Raw genomic sequence first — 23049 nt, forward strand, 5'->3', positions numbered from 1 at the left:
ACGCGGAGCGAGGGTGCGACACGCGGAGCGAGGGTGCGACACGCGGAGCGAGGGTGCGCCCGCCGGGCCCGCCGCGCAGCGCGCACCTCCGCGGGGAGCCGAGACACACCCGCCGTTGAGCGTGCGTGCTAAGCGCGGGGAAAGGAGCCGCACTGGAGCAACTGGGGTACACACAACAAGCTGCAAAAGTGAGGAAAAGTCCAAATTCAGGCCACGTGGTATTTAGCAAACAGGATTGCTTTTAAGTGATTTGACCAACAAGAAACACAAACACCGTGGCAAAGCACAGAATAAATTTCTCATGCTCAACCTCCCACACTTTGTTTTCCTGGATCCAGTTTCTCACTCATTGTACAGCTTCCAGTATTGTTATGGGTGAGTAACGTGTGCACGCACACGCTTTCTACTAAGCCTGCTTTTATTCCTGGATGAGCTCTGCTGGCTACTTAATGAAAATGAGAGCAGTAACAAAATTAATATATAACGACAGACTATATCCCCAGGATGGGAGTGGATTCACCTACCCAGACAGCCCAAATCTTGGCATAATTTAGCTTCTGAATTTAGTTGCATGTGCAGATATATGCACCTTTGTCTGGTTAAGAGGAAAGAGAAGTTGGAAAAGCAGAAATTTGCATCATCATACAGAAACTCAGATAGTTCTCAGCAACACCACGACCTTTAGACCTGAGTACAGACTTCTGTTACATCATCTCACAGTGACTGATGGCAGCAGTAGCTTTTCCATCTTCTAGATGCAGGACTACAAACCCACACTTTATTTCTCGCTATTAAAAGGCCATTTAAATTCAGCAATCTTAGATCCAATGCCAAAGTTCAGGAATGGGATTTACTTTCAATAACATATCAAAGCCCTCATCATCTAATTCCTAGCCCAGTTCCTCAGTGCTAGCAGTTTCAGGCTTTACATCTTGAGTTTCCCCATCCTTGCTCCAGCCTCCTTCCCCAGCCACTCCCATGCAGGATTTTGTGTTAGAGCACCAACTTTCCCCTTGGTTCATCCTTCCTCTCCATATTTACCATTATTTATTCTACTGGAATAATTTTATTTCTTTTGGAATTCATAAAGCCTGAAACTAAACAACTAAACTAAAACAAGTTGTGACATTTCTTATTTCTAGTGTCAATGTTAACCACTGTTCAATAAGTTTTCTTCATCTTGAAAAATTATAAATAAAATGTGATGTAAATTTAGAAATCCAGTGTTATAAATAACTGTTATAAATTCTTCAAGTCTTCTAAGCATGGGGGAAAAAAAGAAAACAATACTCTGAGCTTCAAAAGGATTTTGATCATTCAGGTAATCGACCCTGCAAATGTCAAAATCAGGCCAGAGTAAACAATTGTAAACTAATTTAATGTGAAAGCAAGGAAGTATTGTAGGGAATGCAGGTTAAATAGTACAATCAACAATCACATCATCAGAAAAAGAAAGGTTTATTGGGGGGAAAAGACATTGAAACCATTAGATACGTGTTCAATAGCAACAAAAAAGATAAACAAGAAATCCCACCTATACTTATCAATAGATAGAATACAAAGCAATGGATACTATTTGGTCAGCCAAACCTTTGTTCAGAAGAAAAGCCTATAGCTACAGCAGTCTCTCATCCTTGCAGACACTCTTTTTGAAAATAGAAGTGACTTTATCTTTCTATAACTACACCATTCCCAGGCACATTTTAGAAAATTCTAGGAAGAATAAACTCAGCTGTTCCAAGTACATATATACTCTAGTCCTTCCACTGTTTCTGAAGTAGACATACACTTCATTATGCTCCAATTCCTCCACAGTCTTGTCTCTCCCATGTCAGCTCTCACATAAGCTAACCTGCGTCCATACAAGAGTTCAGCAAATTTATTGGTGAATTGTTTATTTGAAAAAAACCCCCAGTTCTAGAGGTCAAATTGAAAGTGACAAAGAAATAGAAATACTAGGATTACATGTTTTTATGCTTTTGTAATATTTTTTTCACTTACTTTTGATTTAAAACATAAAAGTGTTCTACATTGTGGGAGGCCTAGCTTCAAACATCTTTTGAAAAAAGGATTTGAGCCCACATCTGCTGCATTATGGGAATGTTAAGTGAAGTTTTGGGTTTTCCTCAAAGCAAAACAACAAACAATTGTCCTTTTTCATTTTCATTGTTCAGAACTCTTTTCCTCACCATTTTCAGTTTGGCTGCCAAATTGAATACAGATCGTCAGCACTCCCCCTGAATCAAATCTAGCACAAAACAGCTGCAACCACATCTCAGACTATACAGTGTTGATTACCTCCTAAACTGCCTTGGAAAATATGACATGAAAGAGAAACGGAACTAACAGATCTACCTTCAACAAAATGTGCCTTGCATAAAAGGCCAGGCGTACATCACAGCTTGCAACTTTTGCTGCAGCAGATAAACTGGAAAGAGGATTAAGGGTCTGACAGCTGCTGTATGTTGGTCACCCTTTACTAGTCCACAAGACAAATGCCCCTTTTCAGCCAAGTATAGTCTACAGCATCACTAATGCAGGCTTCAGGACAGTAACAGAAATTGAGCAGGTGAAAAGTTGCTTAAAGTAATTTTTTTTCTGCACTTACCTAACATAGTTTACTTGGAATGAACTATTAGGTAAACTATTCGGCAAGTAGTGAAGACTGGGGCAATAAGTGTCCAGTGTCTCAACAATGTAGTCTCCAAGAAGAGAAACCAAAACTGAATTTGTTTTCATTAAAAATGCTGAGTTTTCATGAGAGCAGGCACTGAAATGTCCAACTTGGTAAGAGTCAGTTCTATGATTCTTTTAACATTTTTTTTCGTGATAGAGCATGAGTCCAAGGTGAAATAAAAGCTATAGCATATTTCTGTTACAATAAAGACAAACCAACAAAACCCCCAAACTCCAAGTACCTGTTTCTTACTTTACTCGGCAAAAGTCCCTTTGAAATCCAAAGAAACACCTGCCTGATGAACACTGCTCTACATTGCAGCTTCCAGTCACTGTTTAGAGATGAAACATTTCTAGGTTGCAGCATTAATGTAACTAGAACTGGGAAAGTAACTTCTGTTAAAAAATCAGTTTCAAAATACTGTCTCTATTCTATCTATGTGCAGAAGTGCCAGATATTCTAGACTAGATGGAAGACATAAATTATGAGCAGATAGCTTACTGCAAGCAATAAGGATTCAGTGCCAGAGCTGGATATTTGCTACTATTGTTAACTGCCACATCTGCAAAAGAAGCAACAGCAAGAAACCCAACTCTGGCCCCACAATGAGCATCACTTTAAATAATTTTTAACTGATTACTTAGAGACGTAAGTTGGTAGAAGTTTCTACCTTCTGCTTACATTCCAACAAGCAGAATTCTGCTCTCAAGAAGTATTTCCATAAACCATTTCTTTTCAAGAATTTATATACAGGCTCCTGTAAAAGGCCAACATAATCTGTGTATCAGAAAACATTCAAGACTCAGCTTCTGTTAAAGGAAATAATGTGACATTTTTAGTAAAATAAAACCTGCCCACTGCTATATTTTAAGTTTTAGTAAACTGTTACTGAAGAACAGCTAGAAGTCAAACCTGAAAATTATTTGTATGAAGTCTGAGAAAACTCAGAAAATTGTTCCCCCAGCCTTCTTCCATCTACTGATGGTTTATAAAAGAATTTATTTTTTCTCTCACCAAAAGGTCTTTTTGGTTATAATAAATACCACCCACCTACCTGAGAACCCATCAAGACATAAGATTCATGCACACTTCCTAGAACACTCTGCATTTCAGTCAGTGCAGCTGATGCCCTTAGGGGAGCTATGTGGGTGAAACTACAGCAGCCACTGTGTACTGGTATGAACCTGCAGAGCCAACTGATAGAGAACAGGAGCACCCCATCTCCTGCAGGCGTGCCACTCACACAGGGATCAGCCATCTCTCTCTTCATGGTACTAGTCTTCAAGGCAGACCACAAAGATGAGCAAGGGAAATGAAATCCATAGTTTAGCATGTATTAAAAAATGAAATTTTTATTTAATGGCTCATTGTAATTCACCCCCAAGACAATCCATCCATGCTTTTTAATGTAATGAACAAGGTCTCTTTTCTACAGGAGATATTCGCTCAATCGCCTCTCCCCTTGCTAATAGTCCTCTTCTCCACTAATCTCTCTTCTATTTCACAATTATTGTCTGGTTTTTCTCTCAGATGATCTAGCTGGTTTTTAGCTTAATGCAGAGCAGTTACTATCAGACCTGATGCCCCCAAACTGTTGACTTTTTCTTTTCAGTTATATCAACTGGTCTTCCCTCTTACCTGGCATCCTGCCTTGCTCAGGATGAGCTACATAACATCTTAAACTGTTCCTCAAAAATTATGCAAGGCTGGAAGCACGATGTGAGAAATGCAACTGGACACGGAACAACTCCATTTGCTAATTCTCCAGGGAAAAGGATTGCCACTGGCATATGCAGCACCCCATTTCCAAATTTTTAACAAGCAGTTTCTTAAGAAACTTCCACCTTAACTAGCAATTGCCAAGGAGAACAGTGGGTGGTGAGGAATGAGAGGAAAGACTGCATGAAGGAAACAACTTCCAGAACGTTCGCAGCTTGCCAAACACACTATTAACCAACAGTAATTACGGCACAGCGACCTGCTGCTGTGGGAGCCAGAAGGCCTGAAGCTACCACCCTGGCTCAGTTAGCCCCACCTGCCCTACCGGTACCAGCAGGATTTAAGGCAGAGAAAGCCCAACAATTAAGGGTTAGCAGAGAAACAGCCTGTTTCTACAGGGAACAGGAGGTTTGGCTGGGAACTCCTTGTAGGTGGTATCCTGCCAAAAGCTGTCAGCTGGGCAGCTCTTGGTCTGATGTGCTCTGGGCAGCAGGGCTGCTGCCTGCCAGCTGAGAGAGGTGGTAAGCAAAGCTGTCAGTGCTGGATTTGCCTGGCAAGCGAAGGGGCTTGTGATGCAGCTTCTGTTGGCTTTGTGATTTGAGTTCAAGGTTGGAAGTAGATTATAGGATACAGAGACAGTGTTACCCAGTTTCTGGAAGCCCTCAGGACAGCAGGCCTGCAGGGTGCTGAGGGGACTCCTGCTGTTGCTGGGTTTCTGTCTCACTGCTCTGAGCACACAAAGTCCTTCTGCAAGCACTGGCTATCGCTGCTCTCAGCTTCATGTTCTTTACAGTATTTAGTACTTAAAGAATTTGATAAATCAGGTTAAAAAAAAAAAAGTGTGGCTAGAAATGTTTCCTTCCCCCAAATTTGACTAATTATTAACACAACAGTAAGTCAATTCAAATGTAGCAAATAAACCCCTTAATCCTCAGTAGTTTCAGAACTATTTTTAACGTACATTCCATTTTTCCTCTAACAATAGTTCTCTGCCAGGGAGAACAGTGTATTTCAGGTTGCGAGAGCACATAAGGTCCTTAAGCAGCAATCAAATTCATTACATGTGATTAAGTGGTTTCTACTTCCAGATCTATGCTTTTGCCTCTTCCTTCCTTCTCCTGCCTCTGATGTTGTGTCATGATTGTTTCAATCCGGTCCTGACAAAATGATCTAGGTTAAAAGAACCCCTATGGTTAAAGGTCTTGAAGTTCACTCAGATCATTTTGCCAAGACAGCGAGTACAGCCTGCCTCGAAGGTGGCAAATCAAAGTGTACTAGTTTGTGATGGGGTAGGGAGTTGTAACCTCACAACCTGCTTAAGGGGAACCTGGAATGGTTTTTTTCATTGTGGCTCAGGGTTTTCTGTGCTCGTCTTATGGACTCTACTAGGCTTCCATACTCTACTTGGCAGTTTTGTTGCCAGAGATCATATTTTTATGTTGGAGCCTAGATAAATAAAAGAGAGATTCAGCTAAAGATCAGCACTGCTGATACCTTGGTTGTTATGTAGTTTGTTCAAGAAGAAACTGTTTCAGATTCAGTTTTGATGACAATATATATGTTTGAGATACAATGATGTATGTTTGCTGTGAACAAGTGAACCTTGTTTCATGAGTGTAGTTAAAGCATAAAGATGACCAATATTGGCTGGTAAGGACAACTGAGCTAATCGTGATGAAACTGAACTATTGTGCCTGTGTGTTGTTCAAAGTTTATCTGAACTGCAGCTAGAGCAGAGTGCTTGGACATGGTGAGGGAAAGGTGATGAACTGCATTCTCCTGTGCATAACTAATGGCCACTGGTTGGTACTTCAGGACTCAAAAGGACTGGGAAATAAAGGTTGTTATTCTCCTCACTAGAGGGCAAGATGTACTTCACCTTTTACTAAAGCTCATAATGAAGTTATATGCTAAAGTAGAGCTATGCAGTTACTCTTCTTTCCAACTACAAAAGCAGCATCTGACCATAATATTAGCAAGGCTAGGAAAACATAATCCAGCTATAATGACTGGATCTCAAGCTTTACTGAATTTCATATGCTGGTCACATTACCTGAGGAAGTATTTTTTTGTACAAGGAGCTCATTCAGTAGTTTTCATCCTGGACTTTGTAACCTGAATATCTCGGTCAAGTTCTTTCTAACATCTTCTTACCAAATTAAGTATTACAGTCAGCTTTGTGATACAGTAGTTTCAATCACCTGTATTAATGGAGGTCTTTAAAATGATATTACACTTTATTGAACACTGGTGCATGTATAGATGCTAGAGGGTATAATATTGTTCAATGAGGTTGCTAAAGTGATTATGATGTGTGCATAGGCTTTCAAAGTACAGCGCTATTGCTGGTGTCTTCTGTGCCAGTGCATGCAGATCCTGTGGCAATACTGTCATGAGAATTCTGTGGCATGTCTCTAGACCAGCATCAGGAGAGGGCTCTACTCCTAGTCCTGCATAACAATTTGCTTCATTTGTGGGTGGTATTTCTCATGTACAAACACCTGGTCACCTCTGTCAACAGCAATTATGAATGCTTCTCGATCATGAATATGAGTTTCAGACAGAGCTTCTGGGAGAAGATTTTCGACTCTAACTGAGCTTTTCCACCCATCAGTATTTCCTTTCTTTCAAAATATTGGATCTTCACCCAAGTGATATAATTACAGAGGAAAGAAACATCTGCTATGCAGTTGTGAGACTTGTCCATATGAACAGATCTCATATAAATAAATGCAAGTAGAAAAGGCACGGGCCCTTTAAAGACAAGTTACTAAGTGTCTCTGACTTATCTTTGAGTTTGCTGATCCCTGAATTACTGTACAAAAGCTTCAGTAAAAATAGTGAACTCTATCCAGTTTCTGATGGAACAATTGTAGATGCCTGGTCCCAAGGGACAATTCCTGAGTGGCTCCCAGCCTTGGTGCAGCATCTGAAATCCTGAGGGGGATTTCCTACTGAACTTAACTGCTCTTTGCCCAGGGCACAGGTTGTTTAGCCTATAATGAGGCTCCTAAATCTTCCCATTCACAATGCAGGGAGTGTAGGTGCCTAATGCAGAATTCCCTGCAGGCCATAGGCTGAGATAGACACCAAGTGCCATCAGTCTCTCACTGGACTTGTCTCAAAAATTCCTAATCCAACACCAACAGTGGTCTGTCTGTTTTGTTTTGTTTCCTGTTTTCACTTTAAATAGTAATGATGAATCTGATTAGCTGCAAGACAGCAGATGCTATGGCAATATAATATTAGAATAACAGATGTGAGAACAGACTCTGGCCTTGTTTTATATGACATGTTATGTAATGTTATTTAACATTTTCTTGTGCAATGGAAGCCATGCTTTCTGCTCTTTCAGAAACTCTCTACTGAATAATATGAATCAGGACCATTATTATTTTAAGTATATATGTGTGTATATATATACATATATATATGTATGTATATACACCTGAGAAAATAACATAGTATCTAAAAAAGCAGCATATATTTTGAAATATGATACTAATCACAGAAGGTTTAGAGTAATAGAACTGATCTATTTCTGTCATCTTGCCTAGGTAAAATAATCCAATGCGATACTTACGGATATAGGTTAACAAATTGTATAAAGATCTGTTACTTTTGATTATGTATATGGCATAAAAATATAGAATACAATTCACTGCATTGAAAATCACAGTATTTTAACATTTTATTCTGAGAAAAGCCATAAATGGCTTGCACTTACTGATAGATATTCAAAAGTTTATTTTTAGCAAATATTATTTACAAGTCTGTAGTTCTAATGAGAAATCTGAATTATATATAACTAGAAGACTGCAGTATTAAATATAAATTAACCCAAGCCATACCAATCCATGTCCAAGTTATGACTGGTTCATTGGCATGGTAGCAGCATGATACTGTGTTTGATAACAGCAAGAATGAGAAATCAAAGTTGGTAAGTTTGCAAATCTAGTGAATGGAAAGGCCACTGATACTGCCTGAGTTATGGCAGAATGCACTCTGACTAGAGACCCTCCTCAGCTTTCTCCTGAATAAATTGTCTTGGTAGGAATGCTTGGGGATGCCCTGTGAGTTCCCCAGCTTGCCCCATGATTCACAAAGATGGGGGACCCACTTAAGATGGGATGCCTCTGTGAGGAGACTTAGCCTCGTGCCAGGTCAGGATGACTGCAGATGGAGTCCTTTTGCTTTGGCAGACACCACTGGTAGCTGCTCTGGGAAGAGCAGTCCCAGTAGGTATAAGTCTACAGAGATGAAAATTCTGTTCATCTAAAACCTGAAGACTTTACCAAAGGCAGGCCACAAACCTGGGCTGGTTCCTTCCTTGTCACCCTGACCCTATTCTGTGAAACAGCTTTGGAGACTATCCTCTTCAGACAGAGAGCCTCCAGTGCCAGATGCAGCCATGAAGCAGCATATAATCAACAAAGCCACACTGGCAATCTTCTTGAGCGTAGGAATGTGACTCCAGTGTTGCTGGAACATTTGCCATCTAATTTCAGTAAGTTCTCCCAACCAATAGAAAAATTTCCGAGACAGGCTTGGCTGCCAAACATTACAGGCTTTGAAGTCTGATGGCAGGTAAAAGCTGTATGTCAGTGACCTACTAAAACTTCAAAAGGTATGTCAGAGAATGGTCTTGCAGGGCTCAAGCAGGAAAGCTAAAAGAAAATCCTCAGAGATAATATTAAGGGAGTTCAAAGGTAGGAGATACGCAGAAGGTCAACAAGAATGGTCAAAATCAGACAAAGAAACAAAAATTTTCTCTGATGAATTGAAGTTGGAAAGGAAATAAAAGGGAGAAATATGTATTGCTTTTTACGGTCACATGGTACATGTACTGTACAAGCAACAGTTATCTTGTCTTCACAGTTTATGTATCACTATGCTCAGAATATAGACATATACAGTTACTGCCTCAAAAGGAGACTAGTAACAGATACCTCTATTTTTCTTTTATACTCCCATATCTAAAGTACTGTGTAATAGGATTTTTTTTTTTATAACATAGTTTATCACAGTGTAGTGAGTATGTAACAGCGAAAAGACACAAACATTCAAGATCAGGTCCTAATCTGACAGACTCCATGTGTGGTACCTAACATACTCAAAACTAAAGGCATCAATGTAAGAAAATATTAAGTTATGGATTAATCTCAATACTAAAAGGGATTTGCTATAATCTCTGGTACTTTACCTCTCAAGCAAGGATTTTTCAGCAATAAAAACTTGAGAACATAGAATTTAGGTAGAAGGACCTCTGGAACTAGAAATAGGTAAGGCTTCAAAATAAGATTGACCAGGCTGGGTAAGACCAAGAGTCTAGTAGAACCAGTATCTTGCTTCTCATAATATCCATGAATGGATGCTTAAGAAAGATACAAAACACTGGACAAGAATATTTTCCTGAGCTTCCAGCCATTTGCAGCCGAGAAACTTCCTGAGCCAAGCATGACTTCTGTATCTAGTAGTTCTCGGTGAATTCCTCTCCCATGAACTTCTGTAATCCTCTCCTGAGACTTAATTTTTAGCAAACACATTCTGTAGGGGGGGGGTTCCCAGCTTTACAAACAGATGCTGGAAAGAATGACTTTTTTTTTTTTTTTTTTTTTTTTTTTTTTTTTTTTTGCTAGTTTTGATATCTGAGAGTCAAATCTACTGTACTGAGATTCAGTCTGGGTTTCTGAATCTGGCTCCTGCTACAAAACCTGTTCTGTGAAGACAGGCTCTATCAAAACAAGCTGCAGGAACAGATCTTCCATCAATGCCACTGTGCAACAACAGAAATGAATTGGAGAAGGAAAGAGCAGCACCATAACATCTTGAACATCAAAATGACCACAGGAGACATACTCAAAATGCATTAGAGCACACTTGTGTGTACTTTTTGTGGTTTACCACGGTGCCAGAGTGCACAGGGCTGTAGTTAAAATTCCACTGATATTTTTTTTCCCTCTTTGTGAAGTTCTGTTTTCAATTTTCAGTGTGCAGCAGTGGTGTTACCAAATATGGGAGAATCTGTGACCATTCTGGACCTATATCTCTGCACTGGGAATGCATGACATAAATGCATTTCTTTTAAAATTACTTTTTCTTTGTTATTCCAATGGTAAAGCGCTGATTTCCTGTAGCCTCCAACATGGACAGAGAAACTCACAGGCAAATGATAAGGTAGATCAGATTGTTCCTGCTTTGCATCCATACAACTAAAAAAAGAGAAAGAAGCTGTGAAAAGGAATGTTTTTGAATGTATACTATACAGTAAGTGGGTTAATCTGTTCAGATCACCTGCTTCACCTGCAACATAAAACTTTTTTTTTTTTTCCCCACCCCTTCAGGAGGAAAATAAACAGTCCCCTTATCCCTAGGGTGGTAGCAAGTCCCAACAAGGAAAAGCAGGACACATTCTTTTCTTCCTTCCTTTATAACCAATCACTGAATTCCTCCCAACACATTCCAGATCTGGTAGGATAGCTTAATTGCCTTCACCTGGAGGCCATTGCCTGAATTCCTGTCAGTTAATATAGCACCTATGGAGTGAGGCACTGCGATTTCTTTCTGATGAAAGTGGGTTAAGCACCCAGCCCCATGGTTATGAGCAGTTTCATAGGTTCATTTGCATATGAAAATGTATGAGTTTCTTGGGTGTAACTGTTCCAATAAAAGTTTGAGTTTATAAGTGTCATCAAACATAATTCCTCCCTGAAGACTTAGAACAGATATGAGAAAGAAGAGGAACTGTTTATTGTAATAAGTTGTGGTTATGAGTGAAATCTTTAATTGCTTCCTTACAATGAAAGATCTGCATGGGGAAGGGAATGTTGCTGGTTTGCTTTCATTGGTGGTGAAATAGGGAAATTTTCGTAACGATTCATGATCAGGTGGGCAGTGTTATTCCACAAGGCAGCCTAAATTTTGCAAAGCTATTCAGACAATAATTCTTGTCATGAAATGTTGTCAACCATTACTCTGGGTCATAATTTCTCATTTCCGTAGTTACTATTCACACAGAATGTCAAGAGGGGTCTCAAGATTCAAATCCTAAATCAGTAGTAAAACAGCAAGTTTATACCTTTTTCCAAATGAGTAGCTAGACAATTAGACTAGAAAAATAAAAATACTTAAATGTATGGACTCAAACCACAGTTTGCCATTGTTATGCACTTGTTATATTTCTACCATATTTTATCAAGTATTTTGTAATAAGTTTTAAAACCTCACTTGTGTTGCCTGATTCTGTTCCAAGTGAAATGAAACCTTAACATTCTGGAATAGAACTGAAACCAGTTTTTTACTGACAACATTTTGACAGTTTGATGAAATATCAGGGAGTTTGACAAGAGCATCTTTATCACAATATTGCCTAGATAGAATAAATTTCAACAGACTATAATCAAAGTCAGAATAAACCAGTGATAGCTCATTATTCATATGTCCACTGCAGAAAGGAAAACAGCTTAAGCAAGACCAGGCCTCTAAGGCTTGAAAATCATGATAAACAAAGTAAGTAAAAATTTGCAACACCACAACCAGGATGATAAGCAACAGTTATTAACAATTCTATCTTCACCTGAGAGACAGAGGGGTCTTAATAATATACAGGGCTCCTACTAGAGTGAAGTTAATGATATAATTTTATTCTTAAGCTCAAAAGATAAATTTCTGTGATAAACAACAAAAAGTACCTGACAATGTTAGCTCACTTTGATTTTATTCCATACATCACTCTCCAGATACTCACATCAACTACTTAGTTACATAGGCATTCTTGGGAACTTCTTTTTTCTTCATGTAAAGAACCTTATCATACCACAGGAAAGGAATGGAATATCTGTTTCTCAGGTGTCTTGTACAAATACACTTTTCCGTTGCTCCCATAACTACTGAAACATTACCCAAAGTAGACCAACAGTGACTTAGACTGGTTTAACTACTATGACAGCAGAAGGAATATGCTCATTTAATACACATTTAGTAAATTAAATGAAAAGAGACTGTAAATTATTTGCTCAATAGTTGGGCTACTAAAGTTATTTCTGCACAATGTGTTTTACAGATATTCCACAAAATCGAAGTTATGAAGGCAAAGAGTGCTCTGCTGTTTTACCAGCAAAAAGCCTGTCCTTAGTGCACAGTCTCCCCTAACACATACATGAGATTTGGGAATGAAGGTCAGATGTGTACAGATAAAGAGAATACCCCACGTGTAGAATTTAAATTATCTGTCCAGAGCACAGCAAATGCAGACATTGCTGTCCATTAAGTGTATATCACAATTTCCTTTAGCATTTGGGTTTTTATAGCACTGTAGCCGGCAGCTGAGTCCCGGACAAAGCTAACCCTGTGGCACCATCCTGTGGCACACCTGGCACTTGCACGACTCCGGCTGCTCTTCCAGCGGCTGTCACCTGCCTGTGACTGTTCCACTGAGTGCTGGAGCAGAGCACGCTTTGGAGCTTTCGTTTCACGTCGCCTTCTGGGACTAGGTATCACATTGGCTACTCTAGCAAAGCTTCACCTTGTTCTTGGGAAAATGGTTTGAAGGGAAGGGAGTTTTCCCTACTATTCTAAAACCAATCCCAAAATACTCCTCAACCTACGGCTAGTATGATATAAACAAATACAATATAGAATTGGGAGATGGGTATTTGAAGAAGAAATACTGAGATAGGCTGAAAATATTAATTCCAAAATTCAGAAACAAACTAGAATAAGACTGTGGGATTGGTTTGGTGGGAAATGTTTCCAACAAAGTCAGGGTGGTATATAACTAGGGAACAGGCAATACAGTATCTCACTGTAAAAGGGAGGGAGAGAACAGAAATTATTCATGTCTGAAAAGTCCCTGAATTTGAATTGACTGCAATAATTTAAACCAAATAGTGAAGTGTTCAATAATGAGAGTAGACAAGATTATATTTGATTAGCTGGGCTTTCCTCAAAAATAACTTGATTTTCTAGGAAGACACAATGTATCACACAATGTGACTGAACTGAACATTAATAAAGCACGTTATATGGTGCTACTCAGAAATTTATTAATTAAGCTGGGAAAGTTGGTATTTTTAAAAAGAATTATAGTACAGGCAAAGAACTGGGTAAAAGTGGTAGGGTACTGAATGATTTTTAATGGTGAATCCAATGTAGTCATTAATGGCCTGACACAAATGTTACCACTGCTCTATTGACAAAAAAAAATTAGAAGATATCATTAATATAATGCAGAAAAAATGGTTGATTCCAAGAAATTGAGGCATGAAATGGAATGAAATTCTACAAGACAAACTATAACATCATACTTCTGAAGAATAAAAACTACGTAGCTTTAAAGCAAACCTTAGAGCACTTTAGTCCTTATTCTAACATTTGCTCCACTCTTCTAATAGCTCACTTGCAACTTGTTATTTTACTGAAATGCAGCAAATTCAAAGAGCACAAGTGAAAATATCCTCAAAATATTCGCACTATGTTCACTGTGACATTGCATTTTGTGTTCAAAAGGCTGATGATGAATCTAGAATTTTTGGAGAACCTTAAGGTTAGTTTGGATTATTATGCAAAAGTTTGGAAGATGAGTTAATTTTTTTTTGAATCAGTGAGGTACTGCTTATGTGACCACAACTGAATCAAATAAACTGCAGTCTAAGACTTGCTGCTGTGAGTGAGAGGTTCCAATACTCACTTCTAGAACTTCCAAAGAAAAACTATTATTAATTTAAATTACATTTGTAGACCTCCCCCCTTTTCTCTTTCCTCCTTCTCCAGATTTTGTTGCTCATTTTAACCTTCTTTTCTGAGATTTCTCTTACTACTTTGCTTGCCTCCTTCACCCAGTGTAGGAGTCAGTGCTCTGCTTTCCCTAAGGTCCTACATAATTCAGGCATGTGATCTTTTCCTCACAGATATTCTCTTCCCAGAGAAGAGAGAGCACAGGCTATGGTTGTGCTACATTTCTACACAAGTCTTATTTCCATTATGAACAAAAGCTTCAGTTTTTCTTACCAAGAAGATCTTGGAAAAAGTAGAAACACATGTTTCCTAAAATGTGAAGGTCGGTCCCCCTGTAACTGGAACAATTCCTTTAAGCTGTGAGATGGCACAGAAGATGAGCCTGTTGAGCACCCATTTGAGAAACAGCAATTTCAGTGAAGCCTGAAGTAAACTTTGCAAAATGTGCCTGTGAGAGCTACTCAGTACTTGCATGTCTTGATCTCTTGCCTGCTATTAGCAATTTTATTTACCCTCCTTTCCTGCCTGACTGCAGGGGTTCTTGGGCTGGAAGGTATTTGAACAATACAGTACAGACAACACAACTGCTCTGCTTCTCATTTACCCTGGTAGTCATGTGAGTCAAGCCCTATGATTTACAATTCCAGATTACAAAAGGAAATATATAACAAGCTTAAAAATTAGGGCACAGGTGTTTCTGAAGGTCAAATGTTTGGCATGACTAAGTTTAGGAAAATAATTAGGAGGATTAAGTTTATATTTATATTTCCTTAGTTACACACAGCTATTACAGGTTTGGTCCATAGAGTATTTGGTTACTTCTGCTACCTGTTTATGCTATTCCCACCAAGTTAGTGTGAAATAAACTAGTGTGTGAACATTCAGTACATTAACTAAGCTTTGATAATAACAAGGAAACATGTCTTTACTTGTGGCAAAAACTCACTCTCATTTCAGATAACAGGGCAATTGGCAGCTGCGTTTTGACTTGGAATGATGTAATTTGGATGATTATTTACTTAATATTTAAACGTGTATCTTCTATTTATATGTTCTGCATTAAGATGGATTGTGTGGGTTCATTCTTGCTGAGCTGGAGTGAAGAATCCTGCTCTACCTTATAAACTGTGCCTTAGCTGGCAGGCAGAGAGGATGAGCTTTCAGCTGTGGCTTAGGGTGTAGCTCTATGTAGGAAGGAACAGAGAATTTTCTCACGTTGTTTAGAGACATGCAACTTAATCCCTTAAGGCTGAAGAGTAATATATTTCTTTCTTCTGCTAGAATGAGATAAAACTTCACTATTTATGTTTTCCTATAAAAGTAAAAAATAATATTTTTTCTGTACAAAAAAAGAAAAAGGTTTTTCTGTGAATCTCTATTTACAGATATATATCTACACATGCACACATATGTATATTTATATACCTACAGAAACTTTCACCATTTTTTTCTAAAACTTGTAAAACTCTGGCCTGTACAGCATTAAGGCAGCTATCCTGATGGGTATCACATTTTTACAGTTATATCCATCAGATCTCCCAATAAATTCAGTTTAAAATTTTAAATTCCAGTGGACATGAGTTAGACTAAAAAGTCCTGTAAGCAGTAAGACATAATATTAGTACATTAGTAGCAAAAATTATTATTAGCATATCTTAGTAGCAGTATGTAATATTTGTAAGTAGCAGTGTTAGTAATAACATGTAGTAGTAACATCCTTCCTTTAAAAAAAAAAAGTACAACACCAGCAACTTCTTTCTACATATATTCATGAAGAGGAGCTTCATATTTCTTTAAAACTTTACTATATTCTTAAGATTCTTCAGGGGTCTGTTCTTTTCCTCTACTATTATTGATCCTATTCTTATCTAACAAAAGCCCACTTCTTCACATTTCTGAATTTTACTCCTTAAATTACACATTTTGTTACCTATTTTACAATATAATAGGAACTTATCTCTTCCTGCTTGTTCCATGCAACCAAGAGGTTCACTGTGTTAATAACCTTGTTTCCCTGGCCTTTGTTGTTCCTCTCATTCTATACCATCTTTGCTAAAGACCATCTGGATGATCCCAAAGGTATCCTCCAGTCTTTTTTTTTCTATGGTTCTATAACCTATAATCAACACTGAGAACTAAAGTATCTCTTGATTTCCTCAATGAAATCTAAAGGTCCACCATTTCTGTACCTTCTGTACATTTCCGCTGCATTCTCTATTTCTTATCACTATACAAGCATCAGCTTTTCACAACTCACACATTTCTTTGTTGCTTCCTACTCTCTTTCTAGCACGTTTTCTTTCTGTGATGCTTTGAGAGAGGAAGAAGGCAACTAGATCCAATCTCTTGGAAGATTTTCTGCATTCAAAGATTATGGATCTAAACCAACATCTCAATTACAACAGCTATTGGTGATGCCTTGAGAGGCCTCCTAGAAACAGAGACTAGACAGGAGTAAAGGATTAAAAGAGGTATTTATTTGAAAGGCCTTCAAAGGTACACCCTGGGGAGCCTGAAGCTATTCTCAAAATGGACCCCAAGATGGACCAAAGGTCACGAGTTCTTCACCCATTTATAGGTTTGGTTCATTTGCATAGCAGGATTAATTCTCCAATTAAAGCTTCAGTTTTGCCCTCAGCTTACCCCCCCTTTAGAGGCTCTTTGGTTTATACTTTTGGCCTAGGACAGTCTTGGTGTCCTTGGAAAGCAGGGCTGGAGAGGCTTTGTTACATCTACCTAGCATGAGAGAGTAGAAATTAACAGTCTACAAGAAACTTTCAGAGTTACACACTAAGCAGTACAGAATTTGAAAAATATAAAAGTTAAAACCTAAGGCATCACTGGAAGCCAGTGCTTGCACTAGTAAAACACCCTTTCACAGAAAATGTTGCTAGGTAAAGCAGATGGATTCTGCACATGTGTCTTCTGGAACAGTCCAGAATAAATTTGCCCCAAAAGTGGTCTAAAATTGCCCAAGGAACTTGAATTGAGGCTGAATCAGGATGCAACCTTTATTTATATGGCTTCATATGGTTTTTATCACAGTATTGCTGCCTCATTCAGTGAGTAGACAGCTATTTAATATTCATTTGTAATACTGAATTCACTTGTAATCAGTGTCTAGCAACAGACCTAATGAATACCATCAAAATATGAGGCAAAATCTAAAAATATATTACAATGCTAGTTATTTTTAAAAACACTATGTTTAAAAAAATCTCCACCAAGCTGCAACCACTTAGCAGCATAGCACTTCTGTAAATACTTCTGCTTCTCAGTAGCACACACTTCTGCAAATACCTTTCTGGTACACTTCATGATAAACATTCCAGAAACAGGGAAAAATGCAATTATAGGCCAACTTTGAATGTGTTAGATAACTTGCACTGGGGCAGCATCCGACAATGATTCTGTGACAGAAATAAAGTAGTATTTCAGATCATCTTATTAGTGTTTATCTGCCTTAGCCATTGAACTGTCATTCTTTCCATCATCTCCTGCCTCATATGCTCTGTCTCAAAATTTTTGTAATATGTGACAGAGCAAGCCTGTAGGCAACAGCCAACTTACCTATTCCATCAGAATCCAGCACAGGTTCATGCCAGGAGGGAACTGGGGTTGTTTAGTCTGGAGAAAAGAAGGCTGAGAAGAGACCTTACTACTCCCTACTACTGCCTGAAAGGAGGTTGTAGCAAGGTGCATGTTGGTCTCTCCTCCCAAATAACAAGTGATAGGATGAGAGGAAATGGCCTCAAATTTAATCAGGTGACGTTTAGATTGGATATTATAAAAAACTTCTTGACTGAAAGGGTTGTCAAGCATCAGAACAGGCTGCCCAGAAAAGTGGTTAAGTTACCATTTCTGCAGGTATATAAAAGATTATAAAATATGTATGTGTATATATATATATATATATATACTATGCATAAAATATTACAAAATGTGGAACTTAGGGACACAGTTTGGTGGTGGACTTTGCAGTGCTGGGTTAATGATTGGACTTGATCTTAAAGGTCTTTTCCAATCTAAATGGTTCTATGATTCTAAGAACTGAACTTGAACTCCCTGCCAAATCATTCTCCCACCACGTTTCTCCCATTTCCTCTACCAAAAATTGGTAGCTCAGGTACCACAGGCTTCTGGTCCAGCCCATTCATCTCACACCTCATGAGATTTAAGTTGCCTTCTTTCAGCCCTTTACTTCTCCAGTCAATTAGCTCTAAATCCCTCCTTTCAGTTTTGCTCGGTAGCTCTAAATGTCACCCTCTTGTTTTGCAACACATACCCACTCTGCTTTTCTTGGCTAATCATTTAATTCCTTCCCAATACCAGAATCATTGTCCAACCCATGTAATCTCCTTGTTCAACTGGTCTCTAGGTCCTCTTTCCACTGCCTTCCTAACCCAACATGGCTCAGATTCCTTTCCTAAATATCCTCTTGCTAAGCCACTCCAGTTTCTGTACCCCTTCTTCACTGATTTCTTGTCAAGCCATTTCTCTTCTACTCTCAGTCTTGCCTCCTCCTAATGCATTCCTTTCATTCCTAATGTGATTTTACCTCCTTGCATTCAGATCAGGAGAATAATTCTGAAAGTCAAAAATGGCTACCTATGCTCAGTCACCATTTCCAGCTGCATTTTGGCATAAAACACCCATTGCAGGAAAAGCCTTGGAGCCTGCACAGAGCTTGATCAACAACAGACTGCACAGTCTGTATGGAAAAAGGTTGCAGAGACTTGGATAACACGACCTGTAAGGTTGGGCAATATGATCTGGGAGGAAACAGATGCTGCATGGTTGCTTTAGAGTGTGGTGCAGTTTGATTAGCTGCAGGAGCTGTGAGGGGCATGAACAAAACAAATGATGCCATCTCCAGCCCTGTTGGTAGCCTAAAGCCAAGAATTGTTACAGAAGGCATACAAATCTATTTCTGAAAAGCCATTAATTGTCAGCGTGAAGGAACAAATGAAAAACTCAATAATGCTACACGAATATCATATGTGACCTGTTATTAGCGTGTAAGAGCAGATCATTAGGCTCCTACAGTGTTCAGTGTCTCTGACATGGTTAATCAAAAGGGCTGCTATAATAATCACCGACTTCTGAAACAATGGGTGGAGATAAGACTTCTGTTGTAGAAATCCATTTCAAGTTATGACATTGCTCGTTCATCATCTACCTTTCTTCAGCTGGTGAGTGTGTAGCAAAATGGTAATTGAGTCTGAGTGTTACTAAATGCAAAGTATTACATACAGAGGTAAAATTCTAATTCTACTTTAATTCTCAAAAAAAAATCTGAACTATATTGATACAAAACAATGATTAAGAAATACTGTGTTTGTCAAGGACAGAACTTTAATGTGTAACATGCACTTAATACTAAATAGTTTGAAAGGTCCTGTAATGAGATGAAGTAGGAGACAAGTTTCCAGGAATATGCCCATAGGGAGAAGAGTTCTGTGGAGTGTAAAACTGGACCCTCACTACTGCTTCTAAGCAAATAGATCTGCACATAGAATGTATTAAAATGGTTGTTCTGTTATATTGGCATCCTTTCTACATTACTAATGTTAAAACCAAATGATATTTGTTCAAAGAACAAATACATCAATACATCATGATATGTATTGGTCATAACTCCTGGAAAACAGAAAGATGGGTCTGATGAAGTTATTATGGTTTAAACCTAATGTCTGATACCTTATGACCAAATACAAGGGAGGGATATGATTCCCTTTTTGAACAATTTTAACAATTTAAGCTCCATCACCTGAAATAAGAAGGAACCACAACATAAACAGTGATGATTACAGAGCTTTCCAAAAGATATGTCTTTCATATAAGTTACTGCCAAATTCAATTCTGTTGCAAACCATGGTGATAGAATACAATGATCTAAAAGCTTGTTAAATTCTCTTAATATATTGAAAAAAAATTTATTTTCCCATTGCTTCCTTCTGGGAAATAATTGGACCACATTGGCATGACATCTTGTATTAAATAAATTGATATTTAAGCTGAGACAGAAAATTAATGCCAACTTTCAGTTTGCATCATTATAAATCAGCAAATACATTAACCAACAAAGATATAACCAGCTGAGAAGCACTATTTATAAGGGAATTATGAGGCAATCTCAATAAAAGAATTAGAACTCTACCTAGGAAACAGATACTAGTTGTAAACATATTTTAAATACCTTTCTTTAAATTACTGAATTCAGATATCAAACTTGACATGTTGACTTTGCAAAGATCCATGATACTGCTCATGAATGCCTTTTCCATAAAATGTTCCTTTATTTGAGATAAGCTAGAAATAAATATTTAGCAGTGAAATACCTTGGCTTGCAGATCACTAAAATCTATCAAGATCAAACTGAGCTCTGATCCACTTCAGAACAAGCTAAACAGGAACATCTAGTTTCAATTACCATTTTTCTACCCAGTCACCTAGTCCTAACAAGGTAGGCAAGTGAAGCTCAAAATCATAACTGAAACTGACTGTTCATAAATGCAGAGTACTGTATTTCAGAGGAAAATCTAATTCTGTATTTTACACAGACTGTCCAATTAAACCGACTAACAAAAGGAATATCAGCATTCTAAGCATCAATGCGAACATCTCACTAGAGACGTCTTTCTGTAAATGTCAAACTCAGAAGCCAATTAACAACAAAAGCAAATAAAAACAGTAAGGAAAATAAAACTGAGTTCTTAGTACAAATCAGGTGTTTTCTCTCACCTTAAATACCAGCGTGTTTTCTGGACCAGCAGAATATAAGTGATTATGCCTACTGACATGAAAAATTAGAATGGATGTCAAACACCTTACTTTAGAAGGAAATCAGTGTGTGTTTGAAATTAGAGTAAAATCCAGTAAGAAAGCAGATATGTGGAGTCTATACTGTCTCTAAGAGTATCTGATACTATCCACATACAGAGAGAAGACCATACAATTTCTGAGTCTGGTATAATAACAGTAATTCCAGTGTATTTTCACATTTTCATCCAGACGTATAAATTTATGAGCTCTGCTTATAAAAAGCAATCTGTTGTCTTGTATATTGGAAAGGCAGGAGGTATTAGGTAGAGGCAAGAGTTGCTTGTACAGAGGCTAGATCACAGTCACATAAAAAACCCCATGTATATAAAGCAAAAATACAGACAGAAATCAAGAAATCGCACAAAGTAGACTTGTGTGTAGCAATTAAGCACTTGTGGGTTATGGTGTCAGTTAACAAAGATTAGGAAAAGTACCTCTGTCAGTGGGAAAGTGAAGCAGTAATGGCACAGAAATTCTGCAAGCATCAATACATTTAAAAGCCAATGCTTTGTACATCTAAGCATTTTTTTCTATACACCCCTTATCTTCTTCTGCCCATGCTACTCCCAAATTTGCTTACTGCTCAGAAAGACTACCTTCTCACTTCTAAAGTTCCTGTAACACCCCAATCATCTGACGGGCATGTAGGAAGTGGGTAAAAAAAGGCCAAGAACTAGAAGAGAAAACAGGAGGAACAAAGAAATGGAAGCTTGTTCGGTAGATCAAAGAAAGGTTTATGTCCATTTCAATTTCATCCTGTGGGCCCCACTCTGAAGATCAAATCTACATTATAATCAGCATATGGAGGTGGAGGCTTATGGGTTTTGAGTGGTTGATACCAGATCTACACTGCTTCACCTGCACTGGAGTTGGAACTTCTATGAAGTGACTAAACATATAATGATACCGTTTGGCAGACATAAGTTGTATTCATAAGGTTTAATAAGATAATTGAGAATAATCTGTATCATTATTCATATACACACATTTGCACATATGTGAACTGATACATGATATAATGTAGCTCAACTTCATATGTAGAACTTCCTTCTGTGAAAAATAAAGCAACAAAATTAATACTCTAATGTAGCACTCCAGCAGAAGGAATCACTTAATGCTGATGACTGCATTAACAGAACAGTTCATTAATTTCCCTGCAAACCATGCCAGATTCTACAACTAAGAGATATATCTAGGAGATAACACAGACTTCACAAAAGACACCACATCAATACTTGGAACTTTCCTTCTTGCTTCACTAGTTATTAAGTTTTCAATACCATATTACTTTACTTAAAATTAAACAAATGAACAATCTACTGAATTTATATAGAAAATTAAGCAAAGGTAAGTTTGCAGAATGGAGTCAAGCACTACACAAATCACCTTCAAACTTAACTAACATACATGATACAGTTTGCATCTTACAGCTTACCTCAACTTACATAAATTAAACATAAAATAAATTCTTCTGCCACCTTTCACAACATTTGTAAATTGCACTCCATGATATTTATATAAATTACACTGGACCTACAATAAACAACATGATTTTTCATTTAATTATTTGATGACATGTTGTTCTCAGAATATACCTGGGTGTTGTATGCCAAGTGCCAACAGCAAATAATACAGGTTCTTCCTGTTCTGGGAGACACCAAATAGGAGGATCTTCTTACTTGTTAACCTAGACTCCATTAAAAAAATGTATTCACACAACTATTAGTGGGACAAATACTCACTCTGTAACAATTTCTTTTATTTCTGACTTTGACTCCTTAAAACTCAAGTGTCTAAAATCAAGAGTGGCTGAGGACACGAACTGAAAGTCTGAACAGTCTAGCAATTTTATTACTGCTTATTATTTATTAAGCTTTGTTTTTTAAATTGGGAAATGGAAGAACTGCTTAGGCAGACACCATTGCCAAACACCTCAGACACAGGAGCCCAGCCTCACATTTGCTGTTATGAGGTCTCCTGATGTCCATCATAGGGATTTAAGGCTTTAATAGTAAACGCGCATTTTTCTTCCCACAGGCTTCAGTCTTCCAGAGTGCACCTTCTCATTTAAATTGGTTGCTTGCTATAGATGT

Source organism: Corvus cornix, chromosome 8, assembly GCF_000738735.6.
Source record: "Corvus cornix cornix isolate S_Up_H32 chromosome 8, ASM73873v5, whole genome shotgun sequence".
NCBI lineage: Eukaryota > Metazoa > Chordata > Aves > Passeriformes > Corvidae > Corvus > Corvus cornix.